Source organism: Saimiri boliviensis, chromosome 14 (assembly GCF_048565385.1).
Source record: "Saimiri boliviensis isolate mSaiBol1 chromosome 14, mSaiBol1.pri, whole genome shotgun sequence".
Taxonomy (NCBI): domain Eukaryota; kingdom Metazoa; phylum Chordata; class Mammalia; order Primates; family Cebidae; genus Saimiri; species Saimiri boliviensis.
Window position 1 is genome coordinate 519,556 of NC_133462.1, and position 19,137 is coordinate 538,692.

Sequence of the window (19,137 nt, forward strand, 5' to 3'; positions counted from 1 at the left end):
AAGACATTCTTCTGCATAACCATGAAACCATTATCACACCTAAGGCAGTGAGCAACAATATTACGTTATCATGTGATAACCCATCCTTTTTTCCCAATTCCTAATAATATTATGGTATTAATAATATTACTATTATTATTTGAGACAGCATCTCACTCTGTTGCCCGGGCTGGAGTGCAGTGGTGCGATCTCCGCTCACTGCAACCTCCACTTCCCAGGTTCCAGCAATTCTGCCTCAGCCTCCTGAGTACCTGAGACTACAGGTGCCCATCACCACGCCTGGCTACTTTCTTGTATTTTAGTAGAGATGGGGTTTTACCTTGTTAGCTATGATGGTTTCCATCTCTTGACCTTGTGATCCACCCACCTTGGCCTCCCAAAAGTGCTGGGATTAGATTATCTTTACGAGTTCAGTCACGCTGGTCTGCCAGACATAAGTGGATATCCAGTTGTTCCCCTGCCCCATTTTGTCTGTGTTATGTTGTGTAAAATGCAGGTTCCTCACATTTTCCTCTGTTTCTTTTGTTTACGTGAAAACTGCTTCTCAATATCCTGTCCTTTCCACTTTAAATTCTTTTTTTTTGAGATGAAGTCTGGCTTTTACACCCAGACTGGAGTGCAGTGGTGCAATCTCACCTCACTGTAACCTCTGCCACCTAGGTTCAAGTGATTTGCCTACTTTGGCCTCCGGACTAGCTGGGATTACAGGTGCCTGCCACCACATCCAGCTAATTTTTGTATTTTTTGTAGAAATGGGATTTCACCATGTTGGCCAGGCTGGTCTCAAACACCAGACCACAGGTGATCTGCCCGCCTCAGCCTCTAAAAGTGCTAGGATTATAGGCATGAGCTACCAAACCTGGCCTAAACATTGTTTTTTGATATAGAGTCTCACTCTGTTACCTAGGCCATAGTGCAGTGTCACAATCTCGACTCACTGGAACCACCCTCTCCTGGGTTCAAGCGATTCTCCTGTCTCAGCCTCCCCAGTAGCTGGGATTACAGGCATGTGCCTTCACGCCTGGCTAATTTTTTTTGTGTTTTTATTAGAGACAGGGGTTCACTACGTGGGACAGGCTGGTCTGGAATTCCTGACCTCAGGTTATCCACTCACCTCGGTCCCCCAAATTGCTGGGCATGAGTGTCTCCCAAATTGCTGGCATGAGTGTCTGCACCCAGCCCCCATTTTAATTTGGAGCTCTCTGTCAGACATGGTGGCTAACACCTGTAATCCCAGCATTTTGGGTGCCTGAGGTGGGCATATCATCTGAGGTTGGGAATTCGAGATCAGCCTGAACAACATGGAGAAACCTTGTCTCTACTAAAAATTAAAAAATTAACTGGATGTGGTGGCACATGCCTGTAATCCCAGCTACTCAGGAGGCTGAGGCAGGAGAATCGGTTGAACCCAAGAATCGGTGGTTGCAGTCAGCTGGGATTGTGCCATTATACTCGAGCCTGGGCAACAAAAATGAAACTCCATCTCTAAATAAAAAAACAAAATACATTTGGAACCCTCATAATCATTTTTTAAGAAAAGCATAGACCTTTCTTCTGGGCATGTTGTTAACTTTGGCAAATAAATCTCTTAAGATGATTCAGACTTGTCTCATCATTTTCCTCTGTTGACAAGGTTTCTGCACTGTTGTGTTTTTGTTTTTGAAATAATTATAGATTATCAGGAGGATACAAAGGATTAGAGAGGTACTGTACACCTTTCAACTAGCCTCTCCCAGTGTTAACATTTTGCATATGTGATGCAGTGATTTTTTGTATCAAAACCAGGAACTTGACATTCGTACAACCCATGGATCTTATCAGACTTCACTAGTTATACATGTACTCATTTGTGTACGTTGTAGTTGTGCAAAATTTTATGCTGTGTAGCTCTGTGTAACCACCATAGTCAAGATTCTTGATGGTAGCTTACTACATGACTCCCTTGTGCTCCTCTTGTGTAGCCATCCTCACACTCCCCCCAACTCCAGTCTCTAACCTCTGTCAATGTTTGGTTTTTTGTTTTGTTTTGTTCGTTTTTTTTTTTTTTTTGAGATGGAGTTTCACTCTTGTTACCCAGGCTGGAGTGCAATGGCACAATCTCGGCTCACCGCAACCTCCACCTCCTGGGTTCAGGCAATTCTGCCTCAGCCTCCTGAGTAGCTGGGATTACAGGCACGTGCCACCATACCCAGCTAATTTTTTGTATTTTTAGTAGAGACGGGGTTTCACCATGTTGACCAGGATGGTCTTGATCTGTTGACCTCGTGATCCACCCGCCTCGGCCTCCCAAAGTGCTGGGATTACAGGCTTGAGCCACCGCGTCCAGCTGTTCATTTTTTGAGACAGTCACGCTCTGTCCCCCAGGCTGGAGTACAGTAGTGTAATCGTGGCTCACTGCAACCTCTACTTTCTGGGCTCAAGCAGTTTTCCTGTCTTGGCCTCCCAAATAGGTGGATTACAGGCATGTGCCAGCACACCTAGCTAATTTTTTTGTGTTTTTACTAGAGACAGGGTTTCACCATGTTGGCCAAGCTGGTCTTGAACTCCTAACTTCAAATGATCTACCCACCTAAGCCTCCCAAAATGCTGGGATTATAGGCATGAGCCACCACGCCTGGCCCTGTCAACTATTAATGCTCTATCTGTGCAATTATGCTATTTGGTAAATGTTAGGATAGTGGACTCATGAAGTATATATGCTTTTGAGTTTGGCTTCTTTTACTCAGTATGATTTCCTTGAGGTCCATCCAAGTTACTGTATCAGTAGTTCCTTCATTTTTACTGACGAGTATTCTGTGGTATCTTAGATTATTTTTTACTGCTGTAGCAGAATACCTGAGACTGAGTAATTTACAAAAAATAGAAATGTATTTCTCGTAATTCTGTAGGCTGAAAGTCCAAGATCAAGGCAGAGGCATTTGATATAGTGAAGGCCTGCTTGCTGTGTCTGCACGTAGCAGAAGGATGAAAGAGAGCAAACCTACTCCTGCAAGCCGTTTTTATAATTGCTTTAATCCATTCATGAGAGCAGACCCTCATGACCTGAACACTTCCCAAAAGGCCACATCTCCCAAACTCTTGTATTGGGAATTGTAAGTTTCCAAAACATGGGGCCAGGTGTGGCAGCTCATGCCCGAAATCCCAGCACTTTGGGAGGCCGGGTAGGAGTATCTCTTGAGCCTAGGAGTTGAAACCAGGCTGGGCAATATAGGGCAAGCCAGTCTCTGACAACACCACCACAAAAATCTGCGTATCTATCTATCTAATCTATCTATATGTAGGTGTGTATATATATTTTTTTTCCAGTTTTGGAGGGCATACATTCAAATCATAGTACACGGTATGAATGTACCAAGGTTTGTTTAACCATTCATTCATTGGAAGACATCAGGGTAGTTTCTCGTTATTGGGTGTTGTGAATAAAGCGACCTTAATATTAGTCAACAGGTTTTTGTGTGAGCCTTTGTATGTCTTTATTTCTCTGGGTTATATACCTAAGAGTGCAATTCTTGTGTCATATGGAGATTCCCTTTTTTTTTTAAGACCACCTGCTGCCTATTCAATATGGTAGGTTTATTTTTAGTTTTACAAGAAACTGCCTATTTTCCAGAGTGCCTGTACCATTTCATGTTCCCATTACCAATATATGAGGTATCAATTTTCTTTTTTTTGAGACGGAGTTTCGCCCTTGTTACCCAGGCTGGAGTGCAATGGCGCGATCTCGGCTCACCGCAACCTCCGCCTCCTGGGCTCAGGCAATTCTCCTGCCTCAGCCTCCTGAGTAGCTGGGATTACAGGCACGTGCCACCATGCCCAGCTAATTTTTTGCACTTTTAGTAGAGACGGGGTTTCACCATGTTGACCAGGATGGTCTCGATCTCTCGACCTCGTGATCCACCCGCCTCGGCCTCCCAAAGTGCTGGGATTACAGGCTTGAACCACCGCGCCCGGCGAGGTATCAATTTTCTGTAAAGCCTTACTAGCATTCAATGTCACCGTTATTGTTTACTTTGATTCTTCTGATAGGTATATAGTGATCTCTCATTGTGCTTTTCATTTGCATCTCTGTAATGATTAATGATGTTGAGCATCTTTGCATGTGCTTAGTTGTCATCTTGTGTCCTCTTGAAGGAAATTAGTGTGCATATCCTTGTCCCATTGTTTAATTGGATTTTTTCTTTTGTAAATGTTGAGTTTTGAGAGTTCTTTGTTTTTTTTGGCTTTTTTGAGACAGTCTCATTCTGTTGCCCAGGCTGGAATGCAGTTGCGTGATCGTGGCTCACTACAACCTCTGCCTCCCAGGCTCAAGGGATTCTCCTGCCTCAGCCTCCTGAGTAGGTGGGACTACAGGCACACGCCACCACACCCAGCTAATTTTTTGTATTTTTAGTAGAGGCAGGGTTTCACCATGTTGGTCAGGCTGGTCTTGAACTCTTGACCTTGTGATTCGCCCACCCTGGCCTCCCAAAGTGCTGAGATTATAGGCGTGAGCCTCCGTGCCTGGCCAAGAGTTCTTTACATAGTATAGTTAACTAGTCCTTTGTCAAGTATGTAATTTACAAATTTTTTTTTTCTAGTCTGTAATTTTTCATTCTCTGAACAGGGTCTTTGGCAGAGCAAAAGTTTTCATTTTGGTGATGTATAAATTACCAATTTTTACATTTATGGATCATGCTTTTGATTTCAAGTCCTAAGAACCAAGAAGTCTCCAGTTTTTTTCTAAAAACTTTATAGTTCTGTTTTACATTTAAATCTGTGATCTATTTTGAGTGCATTTAAAATATATATATATGTATATATATTTTTTTTTTAGACAGAGTTTCCCTCTGCCACCTAGGCTGGAGCATAGTGGCTTGATCATGACTAACTGCAGCATCAAACTTATGGGCTCAAGCAATCCTCCCACCTCAGCCTCCCAAGTAGCTGGGACTACAGGTGCACACTACCACTCCTGGCTAATTTTTTTTGTTGTGGAGATGGGGTTTTCACTATGTTGCCCACACTAGTTTTGAACTCTTGGGTTCCAGCAAGCCTCCTACCTCAGCATTCCAGAGTGCTGGGATTACAAGCTTGAGCCACCGAGCTGGCCTGAGTGAATTTTTCTATATAATACAAGGTAAGGTTCCAACTTCATTCTTTTGCATGTGGATTTCCAGTGCCCCTAGCACCATTTGTTGAAAAGAACGTCCTTTCCCATTTAATGGTCTTGTCAGAAATCCTTTAAGCATGTAGGTTAGGGTTTATTTCTGGGCCGTCTATTCTGTTAGTCTATATGTCAGTCTCTGTGTTAGTACCATCCTGTTTTGGTTACTATTAGCTTTTTAAGTTTTGAAATCAGGAAATGTGAAACCTCCAGCTTTGTTGTTTTTCAAGATTGTTGTGGCTATTTGGGGTCTCTTAAGACTGTATATGAATTTTAAGTTGAATTTTTTTTTATTTCTGCCAAAAACGTTGGGATTTTGATAAAGATTATGTTGAAAATATAGATTGCTTTGAGTAGGGCAATATGTGATATTTTGAAATATATATTTGGTCTTCCTCCCCATTTGCTGGCATACAACTCCTAAAATCTTTGGAATTTTTAAAGTGATAGTTACCTTTTGGTTGAGTAATAATCTGGCAGCCTCTACAAAGCTTCAGGATGGTGATTGGTCACCTGAAAGACTAAGTCCAGATTAGACAGTTGAGACCTTTCAGCCCCACCCCCCAACCTTCAGGGAGGGGAGAGGGGCTGAAGGTTAAGTTGACTGTCAGTGGCCAGTGATTCAGTGAGGCATTCCTGTGTAATGAAACCTCCATAAAAAACCCAAAAGGACATGCTTCCAGATAGCTGAACATAGGGAGGTTTCTGGAGGGTGGCCTTTCTAGTGGGCACATGGAAGCTCTGAGTTCCTTCTCCCATGCCCTACCCTATGTATCATTTCATCTGTATCCTTTGTAATGCCCTTTACAATAAACTAACAAGCATAAGTATTTCCCTGAGTTGTGTTAATTGCTCTAGCAAGTTAATTGAACCCAAGGAGAGAGTCTGGGAACCCCAATTTATAGCCATCAGTCAGAAGCACAGGTAAAACAGCCTGGAGTTTGTGATTGGCATTGGAAGTATGGGCAGTCTTGTAGGACTGCACCCTCAACCTGTGGGATCTGATGCTATCTCCAGGTTGAGAGTGTCAGAACTGAGTCAACTTAGAGAACAGCCTGCTATACTTTGCTGAGTAATCTGCTACAGAATTAATTGGTTGTTGGTGGTAGGGAAAAAGTCCCACACACTTCCTGGTGACCAGAGGTCACAGAAGTCTTCTCTGTTGATTGTTGTGGTGTGATATCAGAGAAAAACCTTTTTTTCTACACAGTTGGTTTTTTTTTTTTTTGTCGTTGAGACAGAGTCTAGGTCTGTCACACAGGGTGGAGTGCAGTGGCACGATCTCGGGTCACTGCAACCTCTGCCTCAGGTTCAAGCGATTCTCCTGTCTCAGCCTCCCGAGTAGCTGAGATTGCAGGTGCCCACTACCATGCCCGGCTAATATATATATATTTTTAAGACAGGGTTTCACCATGATGGTCAGGCTGGTCTTGAACTCCCGACCTCAGGTGATCCTCCCACCTTGGCCTCCAAAGGCTTGTATTACAGGCGTGAGCCACCACGCCTGGCCCATGCCCGGCTAATTTTTATATTTTTAGTAGAAATGGGGTTTCACTGTGTTGGCCATGCTGGTCTCAAACTCCTGACCTCGTGATCTGCCCGCCTCAGCCTCCCAAAGTGCTAGGATTACAAATGTGAGCCACTGCACCTGGCCTTCTACAGAAATATTTTAACAATTTTGTCTTCTCTGAACATGTGATGTCTTTTTATTTATTTGTATCAGTTTGTTGTTGTTATTTTCATGGCAACTTCCGCTTAATATCTGTATCATCTTTAACTTTATTAAGCTGCATTTTGTAGTTTTCAGTGAACCAGTTTTTTGCCTTTTTAGTTAAGATATTGTAAGTGCAATTTTTTCTTTGTTTTTTGTTTTTGTTTTTGTTGTTGTTGTTGTTGTTTTTGAGACAGAGTCTTGCTCTGTCACCAGGCTGGAGTGCAGTGGCGCAATCTCGGATCACTGTAGTCTCCTCTTGACCTCATGATCCACCCGCCTCAGCCTCCCAAAGCGCTGGGATTACACACATGAGCCACCGTACCTGGCCTCAATTTTTTTCTTAATTTTCTTTTTGGATTGTTCATTGGTAGTGCATGGAAATACAACAGATTTTTCTATGTTGGTTTTCTACTCTGCGACATTGATAAATTTGTTAGATTCAACAGGTTTGTGCACATGTGTAACTGTTAGCGTTTTCCCTATATAAAATCATGTTAATTGTCAGTGTTTTCTCTATATAAAATCATGTTATCTGTGAATTGAGGTATTTTTACTTCCTCCTTTTCTTTCTTTAGGTGGTTTTCATTTGTTTTTCTTGCATAATTGTTCTGGCCAGACCTTCCAATAAATACTACATTAGAATAGAAGTGGTGAAGCCAGCCATATTGTCTTGTTTTCGATCTTAGAATAAGGGTTTTATTTATTTTGTGTTTTAGACACTGTCTCACTGTGTTGCCCAGGCTGAAGTGCAGGAGTGCCATCATTGCTCACTGTAGCCTTGAACTCGGCCTCAAGTGATCCTCTTGCCTTGGCCTCCTGAACAGCTGAGACTACAGATGCATGCCACCATGTCTGGCTAATTTTTTAATTTTTTTTTTTTTTTTTGAGACGGAGTTTCGCTCTTGTTATCCAGGCTGGAGTGCAATGGCGCGATCTCGGCTCACCGCAACCTCCGCCTCCTGGGTTCAGGCAATTCTCCTGCCTCAGCCTCCCGAGTAGCTGGGATTACAGGCACGCGCCACCACGCCCAGCTACTTTTTTGTATTTTTAGTAGAGACGGGGTTTCACCATGTTGACCAGGATGGTCTCGATCTCTTGACCTTGTGATCCACCCGCCTCGGCCTCCCAGAGTGCTGGGATTACAGGCTTGAGCCACCGCGCCCGGCCCTTAATTTTTTAATCTTTTGTAGAGACAGGGTCTCAGTCTTTTGTCCATGTTAGTCCCAAATTCCTAGCCTCCATCAGTCCCCCGACCTCAGCCTTCCAAAGCACTGGGATTACAAACATGAGTCACTGCACCCAGCCAACCTTTATTAATGTCTTTTACCATTGAGTATGATGTAAGATGTGAATTTTTCACATGTAGCATTTATTATTTTGAGGTAATTTCCTTCCACACCTAGTTTATTGAGTGTGTTTTTTAATCATGCCAGGGCACTGGGGCTGGGTGCTTGGCTGACGCTAGTAACCCCAGCACTTTGGGAGGCCAAGATGTGCATATCACTTGAGCATAGGAATTTGAGACCAGACTGGGCAACATGGCAAAACCCCATCTCTAAAAAAATACAAAAGTTAACCAGGAGTCATGACCTGTACATGTAGTCCAAGCTTTGGAGAGACTCAGGTTAGAGAATCACCTGACCCCAGCAGGGGTCAAGGCTGCGGAGAAGCCGTAATTACACCACTGCACTTCAGCCTCAGTTACAGAGTAAGACCTGGTCTCAGGAAAAAAAAAAAAAAAAAAAAAAAAAAAAACACGGTAAAGAAAGGCAGAGATCCCTTGTTGAATTTTGCCCAGTGCTTTTACTGTATCATTTGAGATGGTCGTTTTTTTTTTTATTTTGTTACTGTGATGTTTCAGATTAATTAATTTTTATATGTTGAAATATTCTCATTCCATGAATAAGTCCATTACACACCATTTGGTCATGGTGTGTAATCCTTGTAGTCTACTGTTGTATTCGGTTTGCTAGTATTTTGTTGAAGATTTTGCATCAACATTTAAGCGATATGGTTTCTAGGTTTCTTGTAGTGTGCTTGCCTGGCTTTGGTATCAAAGTAATGCTAGCCTCATAGGATGAGTTAGGAAGTTTTGGGAGACTCTTCTTCATGTTGTGGAAGAATCTGAGAGGAATTGGTGTTAATTCTTTAATTGTTACCTGCTGGGCATGGTGGCTCATGCCAGTAATCCCAGGACTTTGGGAGGCCAAGGTTGGAGAATTGCTTGAGGCCAACAGTTCAGGACCAGCCCGGACAACATAGTGAGACCCTGTGTCTATTAAAAAAATTTTTTTTTAAGGTGCTCACCTGTAGCCTCAGCTACTTTAGAGACTGTGGCAGGAGGACTGATTGAGCCCAGGAGTTGGAGGCCACTATGAGCTATGATCACACCACTGCACCCCTGCCAGGGTAGCAGAATGAGACACTGTTTTAAAAAATAGTTTTTTTCGGCCGGGTGCGGTGGCTCAAGCCTGTAATCCCAGCACTTTGGGAGGCCGAGGCGGGTGGATCACGAGGTCAAGAGATCGAGACCATCCTGGTCAACATGGTGAAACCCTGTCTCTACTAAAAATACAAAAAGTTAGCTGGGCATGGTGGTGCGTGCCTGTAATCCCAGCTACTCAGGAGGCTGAGACGGGAGAATTGCCTGAACCCAGGAGGCGGAGGTTGCAGTGAGCCGAGATCACGCCATTGCACTCCAGCCCGGGTAACAAGAGTGAAAAAACTCCGTCTCAAAAAAAAAAAAAGTTTTTTTCTTATGGTCAAAAAGGGAATGAATAAAAAAAATAAAAAGTTTTTTTCTGTGGGATTCAGTTAACCATGCAGACAACCCTAAGAGCTACTGTTGAATGATATAAGCCCAAGACAAGAGCATGTAGATTGTACAGTACTGCTCATGTGGAATTAGTAGTAAGTAGTAAGTCAGAGCAGTGATTACCTCTAGAAAATGGGAATGTTTTATATCATGGATTGTCCTGGTTGTCCAGCTGCATACACATACGAAAACTCATAAAGATATATCTAAAGGCGCAGTGAGTTGTCCACTTTGAATTTATTGTATTTATGTTATACTTCAATTTCTAATAAAAAGGTGGTTGTATCTTGTACCACAGTGGTGGAGGAAGTGTAAATTCATAGAATACTAGGTATGTTTGCAAGTCAGAGCTGACAGCTGAGGTGTGACTTTTGAGAAAAGGGAGAATGGAGGATGTTCCATCCGAATGGAGCAGGTTTCTGGCCTCTTCCAGTAAGAAAATGGAGTGGCTGTTGACTAGGATTGGCAAGACTCAGGGAGGAGCAGCATAGGCCATGCCACAGCTTTTGGTCTCTTCCTGGTACAATGCCGGGCAGAGCTCTAAGGATTGAGAGGGCTGTACAGTCCAGTATACATGTCTGGATTCAGAGGAGCTGAGTGGGTGGGAGAGGTGAAGTCTACATGGTAATGGCAGTGGAAAGGAGAGTGGAAGATGATTTGTGTTTGGATAGACAGAAAGCAAAGCATCATGGGACACTGAAGAAATATCCTGGAGACAGTTGGAGATCAAGTTCTCCTCAGTGAGGGGACCTCAGAAATACAGCTAGAGGATGGGCATGGTGGCTCATGCCTGTAGTCTCAGCACTTTGGAAGGTTGAAGCTGGAGGATCACTTGAGGCCAGGAGTTTGAGACCAGCCTGGGCAAGATAGACCTGTCTCTACAAAAAATAATTTTTTAGAAATTAGCTGGGTATGGTGGTGACATGCACCTGTGGTCTCAGCTTCTTAGGATGCTGAGGTAGGAGGAGCCTAGGAGTTTGAGTTCAGGCTGGCAACACAGCCAGACCCTGTCCCTTTTTAAAAATCATAGTTTCTAAAGCAATATTTATTCTCCATGCTTCATCCATCTTCATATACTCTTACAAACATGCAGGTCTATAAGTGAAGAAAATCTATGTATACTTCGCTAATTTATTTTGCTAGGATGTGTTTGTGCACATATGATTTTGTAAAAGCTTTCCATGGAAATAAGATACACATGCTAAAGAAATACATAAATATAAAACTAAAAGTTTTCACAAAGTAAATATACTGTGCACTTTCAGTAAATATACTTCGTCTCTCATATAATGTGCCTGAGGAATTTACCCATACTTTTGCGTACTCTTAGTTTATTCATTTTTGTTAATGTGTGGTATTTCATCATGTAAGTAAACCACAATTTTTCCATTCCCCAGCTGGGGACATTAGGATAGTGTCTAGTCTCAGGCTATTATCAATGGTGTTTCTCTGAACATATATACACATTTCTCTTGGATGTACACTTGGGAGTGAATTGCAGTGCCACAGAATGGGCAGAATGTCAGATTTTGTAGATACTGGCCTGGCTGATTTTAATATTTACACACTAGCATTCTAACTCTAGCAATTTTTTCTCCAAGGATTCAAAAAATTTCCCCTTTTCCCCTCTAGCCTGGGAAAGAAAAGTCAAATGGAAGCATCATTTTGGGATGTTGGGAAAGAACATCCAATTTTGTGAAAATGGAAAGGTTCATCCAGGATGATTCCTGTTTATCTACATTAGAAGTCTGGGAATGTGAGGACCACATAGGAATGCTCCATAGAAATCCAGAGGTGCAGGCTGGGTGCAGTGGCTCATGCCTGTAATCCCAGCACTTTGGGGAGGCCAAGGCGGGTGGATCACCTGAGTTCAGAAGTTCAAGACCAGTCTGACCAACATGGAGAAACCCCGTCTCTACTGAAAATACGAAATTAGCGGGACTTGGTTGCACACGCCTGTAATCCCAGCTACTCGGGAGGCTGAGGCAGGAGAATTGTGTGAACGTGGGAGGTGGAGGTTGCAAGTGAGCTGAGATCGTGCCATTGCACTCCAGCCTGGGCAACAAGAGTGAAACTCTGTCTCAAAAAAAAAAAAAAAAAATTTAGAGGTGCATTTGAGGCAAACTGTATCCAGCCACAAGGACCCAGGGCATCTTGTGAGGGGGCTGTGGTGACCATGACCACTGTGGTCTTCTGCTGAGTCCTAGCTTTTTGTCAAAGAGGTCCTTAGACAACAAGTTTCTGTGAACATGACTTAAAGGTTAAACATGTTAGTTACATATATAATTGTCAGAAAACCTCTGAAGGTTAAATCCTTGAAGAAAATGATGACTGTAGAGCAGCCATCAGCCAGGGTTGACAACATGACCACCTTGATGAAGATCAAGGAGATGAGTCTTCAAAATGTAATGAAGGTGGTAACTCCTTCAGCCTTTCTGCACACCTTAGAGTGAACAACATGGAACTGTCAGAGAAAGGAACCACACAAAGGAGAAGGACATGAGGTGGTGTTTGATAAGGACACATGTCCCTATGAACAGAATGGAAGTATCTTTGGAAATGAATACCATGACTGCAGTGAATGTGAACTGTCTTTTAGACAGAAATCTCATTTCATTAGTCACCAGAGGACTCATACTGGAGAGAGCCCATATACCTGTAATAACTGTGGAAAATCCTTCTCCAAGAATTACAGCCTGATTGTGCATTGAAAAATCCACACAGGAGAGAAATCTTATAAATGCAGTAAGTGGGAAAGCCTTCAATACTGACTCTGCCTTTATCAAGCATGAGAAGACCCACATAGGAGAGAAACCCTGTGAATGCAATTGGTGTGGGAAGGCCTTCAGCTGTCACTCTTCCCTTGTTTTTTGTTTGTTTGTTTGGTTGGTTGGTTTTTTTCGAGATGGAGTTTCGCTCTTGTTACCCAGGCTGGAGTGCAATGGTGCGATCTTGGCTCACCGCAACCTCTGTCTCCTGGATTCAAGCAATTCTCCTGCCTCAGCCTCCCGAGTAGCTGGGACTACGACGTGCGCCACCATGCCCAGCTAATTTTTGTATTTTTAGTAGAGACGGGGTTTCACCATGTTGACCAGGATGGTCTCGATCTCTTGACCTTGTGATCCACCCGTCTCGGCCTCCCAAAGTGCTGGGATTACAGGCTTGAGCCACCGTGCCCGGCCTCACTCTTCCCTTGTTTTGCATCTCAAAAGTCAAACTGGGGGAAAACTATTCAAATGTAATGAATAGGAAAAATCCTTTTCTGATGTCTCCCGCCTTATTGTCCATATGAGAATTCATACATGAGAGAAGTATGTACTGGGTATAGAAAGGCCTTCATTGATCACACGTAACTTATTAAACATGGGAGAATTAACATTGGAAAGAGACCCTATATGTATATGGAGTGTGGAAAATTCTTCAGCCACAATAGTCACCTCTTGTGCATGAGAAAATTATTCTGAAAAGAAATCTCATGAGTTCAATAGTGTGAAAAACACTTCACTGGGACCATGTACCTCATCATGCATAAGAAGATTCATACTGGTTAGATGGTCTGTGGCTGTAACCAGTGTCAAACTTTTCTTTTTTTTTTTTTGAGATGGAGTTTCACTCTTGTTACCCAGGCTGGAGTGCAATGGTGTGATCTCGGCTCACCGCAACCTCCGCCTCCTGGGTTCAAGCAATTCTTCTGCCTCAGCCTCCCGAGTAGCTGGGACTACAGGCGTGCGCTACCGTGCTTGGCTAATTTTTTTGTATGTTTAGTAGAGACGGGGTTTCACCGTGTTGACCAGGATGGTCTCGATCTCTTGACCTCGTGATCCATCCGCCTCGGCCTCCCAAAGTGCTGGGATTGTAGGCTTGAGCCACCGTGCCCGGCCCAAACTTTTCAAGAACATTACTGGCATCATCTGGCACCAGAGGACTCATACTGTTGAGAAGCCCTACAAGTGTAATTGGTGTGGCAAAGCCTTCAGGGACAGCTCCTGTCTGACCAAACACAAGAAGGTACATGCTCAGGCAACCTTGTACCAGTGTGTCTAGTGTGGGAAAGGTCTCCCAAGTATCTGTGCTCTTACTAGATAGACAGCAGAGTTGACACACTGGACTGACACCTACAGGGATTCAGTGAGCATGAGTGGCAGTGACTGATCTGACACTCTTATTCATTGTCAGAGACTTAATGTTGATAATTTATGTTGTTTGAAAATAATCAATCTGTTTTTCTATATGTAAATGGAAGAACACAGCCTGGATGAGAGCACATGTGTTTATACCACGGTATAATTAATATTTTATTTTATTTCTTTTCATTTTCTTGAGATGGAGTTTCACTCTTGTCACCCAGGCTGGAGTGCAGTGGTGCTATCTTGGCTCACTGCAGCCTCCATCTCCTAGGTTCAAGTGATTCTCCTGGCTCAGACTCCTGAGCAAGTAGCTGGGATAAAAAAAAACTAGCACCATCACGCTAGTTTGTTTTTTTTTTTTGAGATGGAGTTTCGCTCTTGTTACCCAGGCTGGAGTGCAATGGTGCAATCTCGGCTCACCGCAACCTCCGCCTCCTGGGTTCAGGCAATTCTCCTGCCTCAGCCTCCTGAGTAGCTGGGATTACAGGCACGTGCCACCATGCCCAGCTACTTTTTTGCATTTTTAGTAGAGACGGGGTTTCACCATGTTGACCAGGATGGTCTCGATCTCTTGACCTCGTGATCCACCCGCCTCAGCCTCCCAAAGTGCTGGAATTACAGGCTTGAGCCACCGTGCCTGGCCCACGCTAGTTTTTTAAATAGAGATGGGATTTCACCATGTTGGTCAGGCTGGTCTTCAGCTCCTAACCTGAAGTGATCTGCCTGCCTTGGCTTCCCCAAGTGATGGGATTATAGGCATGAGCCACCATGCCCAGCCTGTACTAAATATTTTACACCCACTGATGAGACTTCCTCCTCAGAATAAAGATTCCTTTCAAAATATGGCTGCTCACTGACAGAAGCTCTGATGAAGATGTACGAGGTGATGAATATTGTTCTCACACCTGCTAACACATGTATTCTGCAGCCCATCATGGATCAGGAGTAATTTTGACTTTCCAGTGTTATTCTTTAAAAACAGATGTGTTTTTTTGTTTGTTTGTTTTTTTGAGACATGGTCTCATTCTTTTGAATGTGAATGAATTTCACATTCATTACGTTCGAATAGTTTTTCCCCAGTATGTATTCTGAGATGTAAAACAAGGGAAGAGTGGCAGCTGAAGGCCTTCCTACACCAACTACTTTTCACAGGGCTTCTCCTATGTGGGTCTTCTCATGCTTGATAAAGGCAGAGCCAGCATTGCCAGCAGTGGTACAACCATGGCTCGCCGCAGCCTTGACCTCTAGGCTTGAGCTGTGCTCTCACCTCAGCTTCCTATGTAGCTGGAACTGCCAGCATTCACCACCACACCTGGCCAATTTTTTTTATGTTTTATGGATACGGTGTCTCGCCATGTTGCTCAACCTGGTCTTGAACTCCTGTGCTGAAGCGATCCTCTTGCCTCATCTTCAGAAAGTGCTGGGATTACAGGTGTGAGCCATTGTGTGTGGGCTAAAATGTTCTTATTGGCATCTAGCATGGTGAATCATTTCCAGAAGGTTTTTAATTTATTTTCCTCGGATCCATCCAAGGAATCACTACTATCTATGGAAGGTACAGCCTTACAAAATACATATCTTTTTTTTTTTGCTATGGAGCCTCACTCTGTTGCCTAGGCTGGAATGCAGTGGTGCAGTCTCAACTCACTGCATCCTCTCCCTCCTTGCTTCAAGCAATCTTACTTCAGCCCCCTCAGTAGCTGAGACTACAAGGCATGCGCCACTATGGCCGGCTAATTTTTTATTTTTAGTAGAGTCAGGGTTTTACCATGTTGGCCAGGCTGGTCTCAAATTCCTAAGCTCAAGTAATCCACCTGCCTCGGCCTCCCAAAGTGCTGGGATTATAAGTGTCAGCCACTACACCTGGCTGCGGAATGCATTCTTAAAAAAGAAGACTGGAAAATCAAAATTATTACTCCTTCAACCGTATGGGCTCAAGCGTTCCTCCTGGCTCAGCCTCCCAAGTAGCTGGGACCATAGGTGTGCACCACTGTGCCCAGTTAATTTATTTGTATGTTTTAGTTTCATGTTGTCCTGCAGTGTTTTGAACTCCTGGGCTCAAGTGATCTTCCTGTGTCGCCTCCCAAAGTGCAGGGATTACAGGTGTGAGTCACCATGCCCAGCTAGGAGTACACCTTTTGATTTCAGTCAATCTTCGGTTTTAGTTATGGGTCTGCCTCCTCATTGCTGTTGATCTTAGGTTAATTATAATAACCTCTCTGTGCTTTAGTTCCCTGCTTATAAAGCCTGGCAAGTCCTACCCGATAGAAATAAGGTGCTCTCTGTAGAGTTCTTGGGACACTGCAGGGTTCATTGTGGATCAGCTGTTCCTACTCCCGTGCCTGCTGTTACTATTACGCTTTTATTAACGCTGCTGCTGATGTTGATGATTTTTTGTTGATGATGATGATGTTTTGTTGTTGATGATGGTGATGTTGATTTTACTCTTCTGACTCAGACAACTGAAGGAGAGGAGAAGCAAGGGCCTTCCCAAGCATCTCTTGACACTCAGAACTTATTATGGAACCATCATAGTACATACAGGGCAGTGCCTTGGAAGCCTTCTGCGATGGGCACTGGGGTGGAACACTGGAGGTCAAGAGAACTGGAAACTCCTAGGGGTGCTTTAGGAAGCGGATGCTAATAGCTGTGGTGTGTGCGGATTCTCGACTGAACGCAGATGGGGCTCTAGGCACTGGGAAGATGAGGTCTTGGTGGGTTGCTCATAGGCCTCGGTTGGGTTCTTACGCTGAGGGAGCAACAGCTCTGTGTCCTTACTTCTTTGGTCTCACAGGTTGGGCTGGGGGCCCTGATGTAGTCCTTAGGATTCAAGGACTCTGGGCAGTTGGCTATGACTGCTGAACTGGTGAGAACAGGTTATCTTGGACTGAGGCTGCCTTTCTTCAGTGGCACTGTCGTTTTTTTTTGGAGACAGAATCTCACTCTCTTGCCCAGTCTGGAATGCAGTGGTGCTATCTTGGCTCACTGCAACTTCTACCTTGCAGGTTCAAGTGATTCTTGTGCCTCAGCTTCCCTAGTGGCTGGAATTACAGACACGTGCCACCATACCCAGCTAATTTTTGTATTTTTAGTAGAGACAGGATTCACCATGTTGGCCAGTCTGATATCAAACTCCTGACCTCAAGTTATCTGCCTGCCTCAGCCTCCCAAAGTGCTGGGATTACAAGTGTGACCCACCGCACCTGGTCTGGTGGCACTTTCTGTCATACAAAGGGAGAAGGAGGCAGAGTGAAGGCCAGAGACAGTAGTAAAGTGACCTTGTAGTGAGGAGGAGTGGCTCAGACAAGCAGGGTGGAGAGCCTCCCCCAGAGGGAGGCTGCACGCATTCTGTGAGTCGCCCTGGCAGGCAGTCAGCAGGTTCTGCATCACTAAGGCCTGCTCAGAGTGCTCAGTGTTCTTGTTACTTGTCAACTCAGAAAGCCTTGACTCTGTCCCTATGTCTGAGTGACGTTCTTTTTTAAAACCAATTATGTTTACTTCATTTGAAAAAGTAGTCCATGCATGTGGTAAAGAATTAAAAAATAAGCCGGGCACGGTGGCTCACGCCTGTAATCCCAGCACTTTGGGAGGCCGAGGCGGGTGGATCACAAGGTCAAGAGATCCAGACCATCCTGGTCAACATGGTGAAACCCTGCCTCTACTAAAAATACAAAAAATTAGCTAGGCATGGTGGCACGTGCCTGTAATCCCAGCTACTCAGGAGGCTGAGGCAGGAGAATTGCCTGAACCAGGAGGCGGAGGTTGCGGTGAGCCGAGATCGCGCCATTGCACTCCAGCCTGGGTAACAAGAGCGAAACTCCGTCTCAAAAAAAAAAGAATTAAAAAATAGACAAGGAAATGAAAGAAAAATGGGCCCTTTTCTCACCTGAGGTGCCCTCCTCAGGGACCGCAACTGATGCTTTCTTATAGGACCTTTTGTAGGCAACTAATGGCAGTGGGTTGTGGGAGACAGTACTGATTTTGGACATAGGTGTTACGTTTTCTGTTCTATGTTGATCTCTGTGCCATGTGTCCTGGAGGGTCTCTTTTCTTGTTGTTGAGATGGCGTTTCATTCTTGTTACCCAGGCTGGAGTGCAATGGCGCAATCTTGGCTCACCACAACCTCCGCCTCCTGGTTCAGGCAATTCTCCTGCCTCAGCCTCCTGAGTAGCTGGGATTACAGGCACGCGCCACCATGCCCAGCTAATTTTTGTATTTTTAGTAGAGACAGCGTTTCACCATGTTGACCAGGATGATCTCTTGACCTTGTTATCCACCCGCCTTGGCCTCCCAAAGTGCTGGGATTATAGGCATGAGCCACTGCGCCTAGCCCTGGAGGGTCTCTTTACGTGTGTGCAAATATGTATATTCCTCATTGTTTTAATGGACTGTAATACCCAGTTATACAGACCTGTCAACAGGCATATCATAGATTATATTATATATTGGGATTATAAACAAATATTTGATACTGTAAATGATGCAATATAATGTCCTTGTGATATTTTGCACACATGCAGGCATGCCTGGATATACTTGGATAAATTTGTGGGGGTGCAGTTGCTGGATCAAAGTATATACATTAAAACTGGTTAGCGGCTGGCCACAGCGGCTCACGCCTGTAAACCCAGCACTTTAGGAGGCGCAGGCAGTCAGATCACAACGTCAGGAGTCCAAGATCAGCCTGGCCAACATGGTGAAACACCATCTCTCCGAAAAATACCAAATTAGCTGGACTTGGTGGCACATTCCTGTAATCCCCACTACTTGGGAGGCTGAGGCAGGAGAATCATTTGAACCTCAGAGGCAGAGGTTGCAGTGAGCCAAGACCACGCCATTGCACTCCAGCCTGGGCAACAGAGTGAGACTTCGTTTCAAAAACAAACAAACAAAAAACTGGTTGGAGCTGGGGGCAGTGGCTCATGCCTGTAATCCCAGCACTTTGCGAGGCCGAGGTGGGTGCATCATGAGGTCAGGAGTTCGAGACCAGCCTGACCAACATGGTGAAAACCCAAAGCCCATTTTTACTAAAAATACAAAAATTAGTCAAGTGTGGTGGCACATGCCTGTAATCCTAGCTACCTGGGAGGCTGAGGCAGAAGAGTCGCTTGAACCTGGGAGATGGAGTTTGCAGGGGGCTGAGATCACACCATTGCACTCCAGCCTGGGTGACAGAGAGAGACTGTCTCAAAACAAGCAACAACCAAAACATTGTTTGGGTGCAGTGGCTCATGCTTGTAATTCCAACAGTTTTGGGAGGCCAAAGGAGGAAGATAGCTTAAGCTCAGAAGTTTGACACCAGCCTGGGAAAAATAGGGAGACCCTGTCTCTACAAAA

General features: G+C 44.3%; 1 protein-coding gene across 3 annotated transcripts in view; it reads left to right on the top strand.

The window, feature by feature from the left end:
• The window catches only part of ZSCAN18 (zinc finger and SCAN domain containing 18), a 68,441-nt gene that overhangs the window by 25,486 nt on the left and 23,818 nt on the right, over window positions 1–19,137 (top strand). The window lies entirely within an intron of this gene.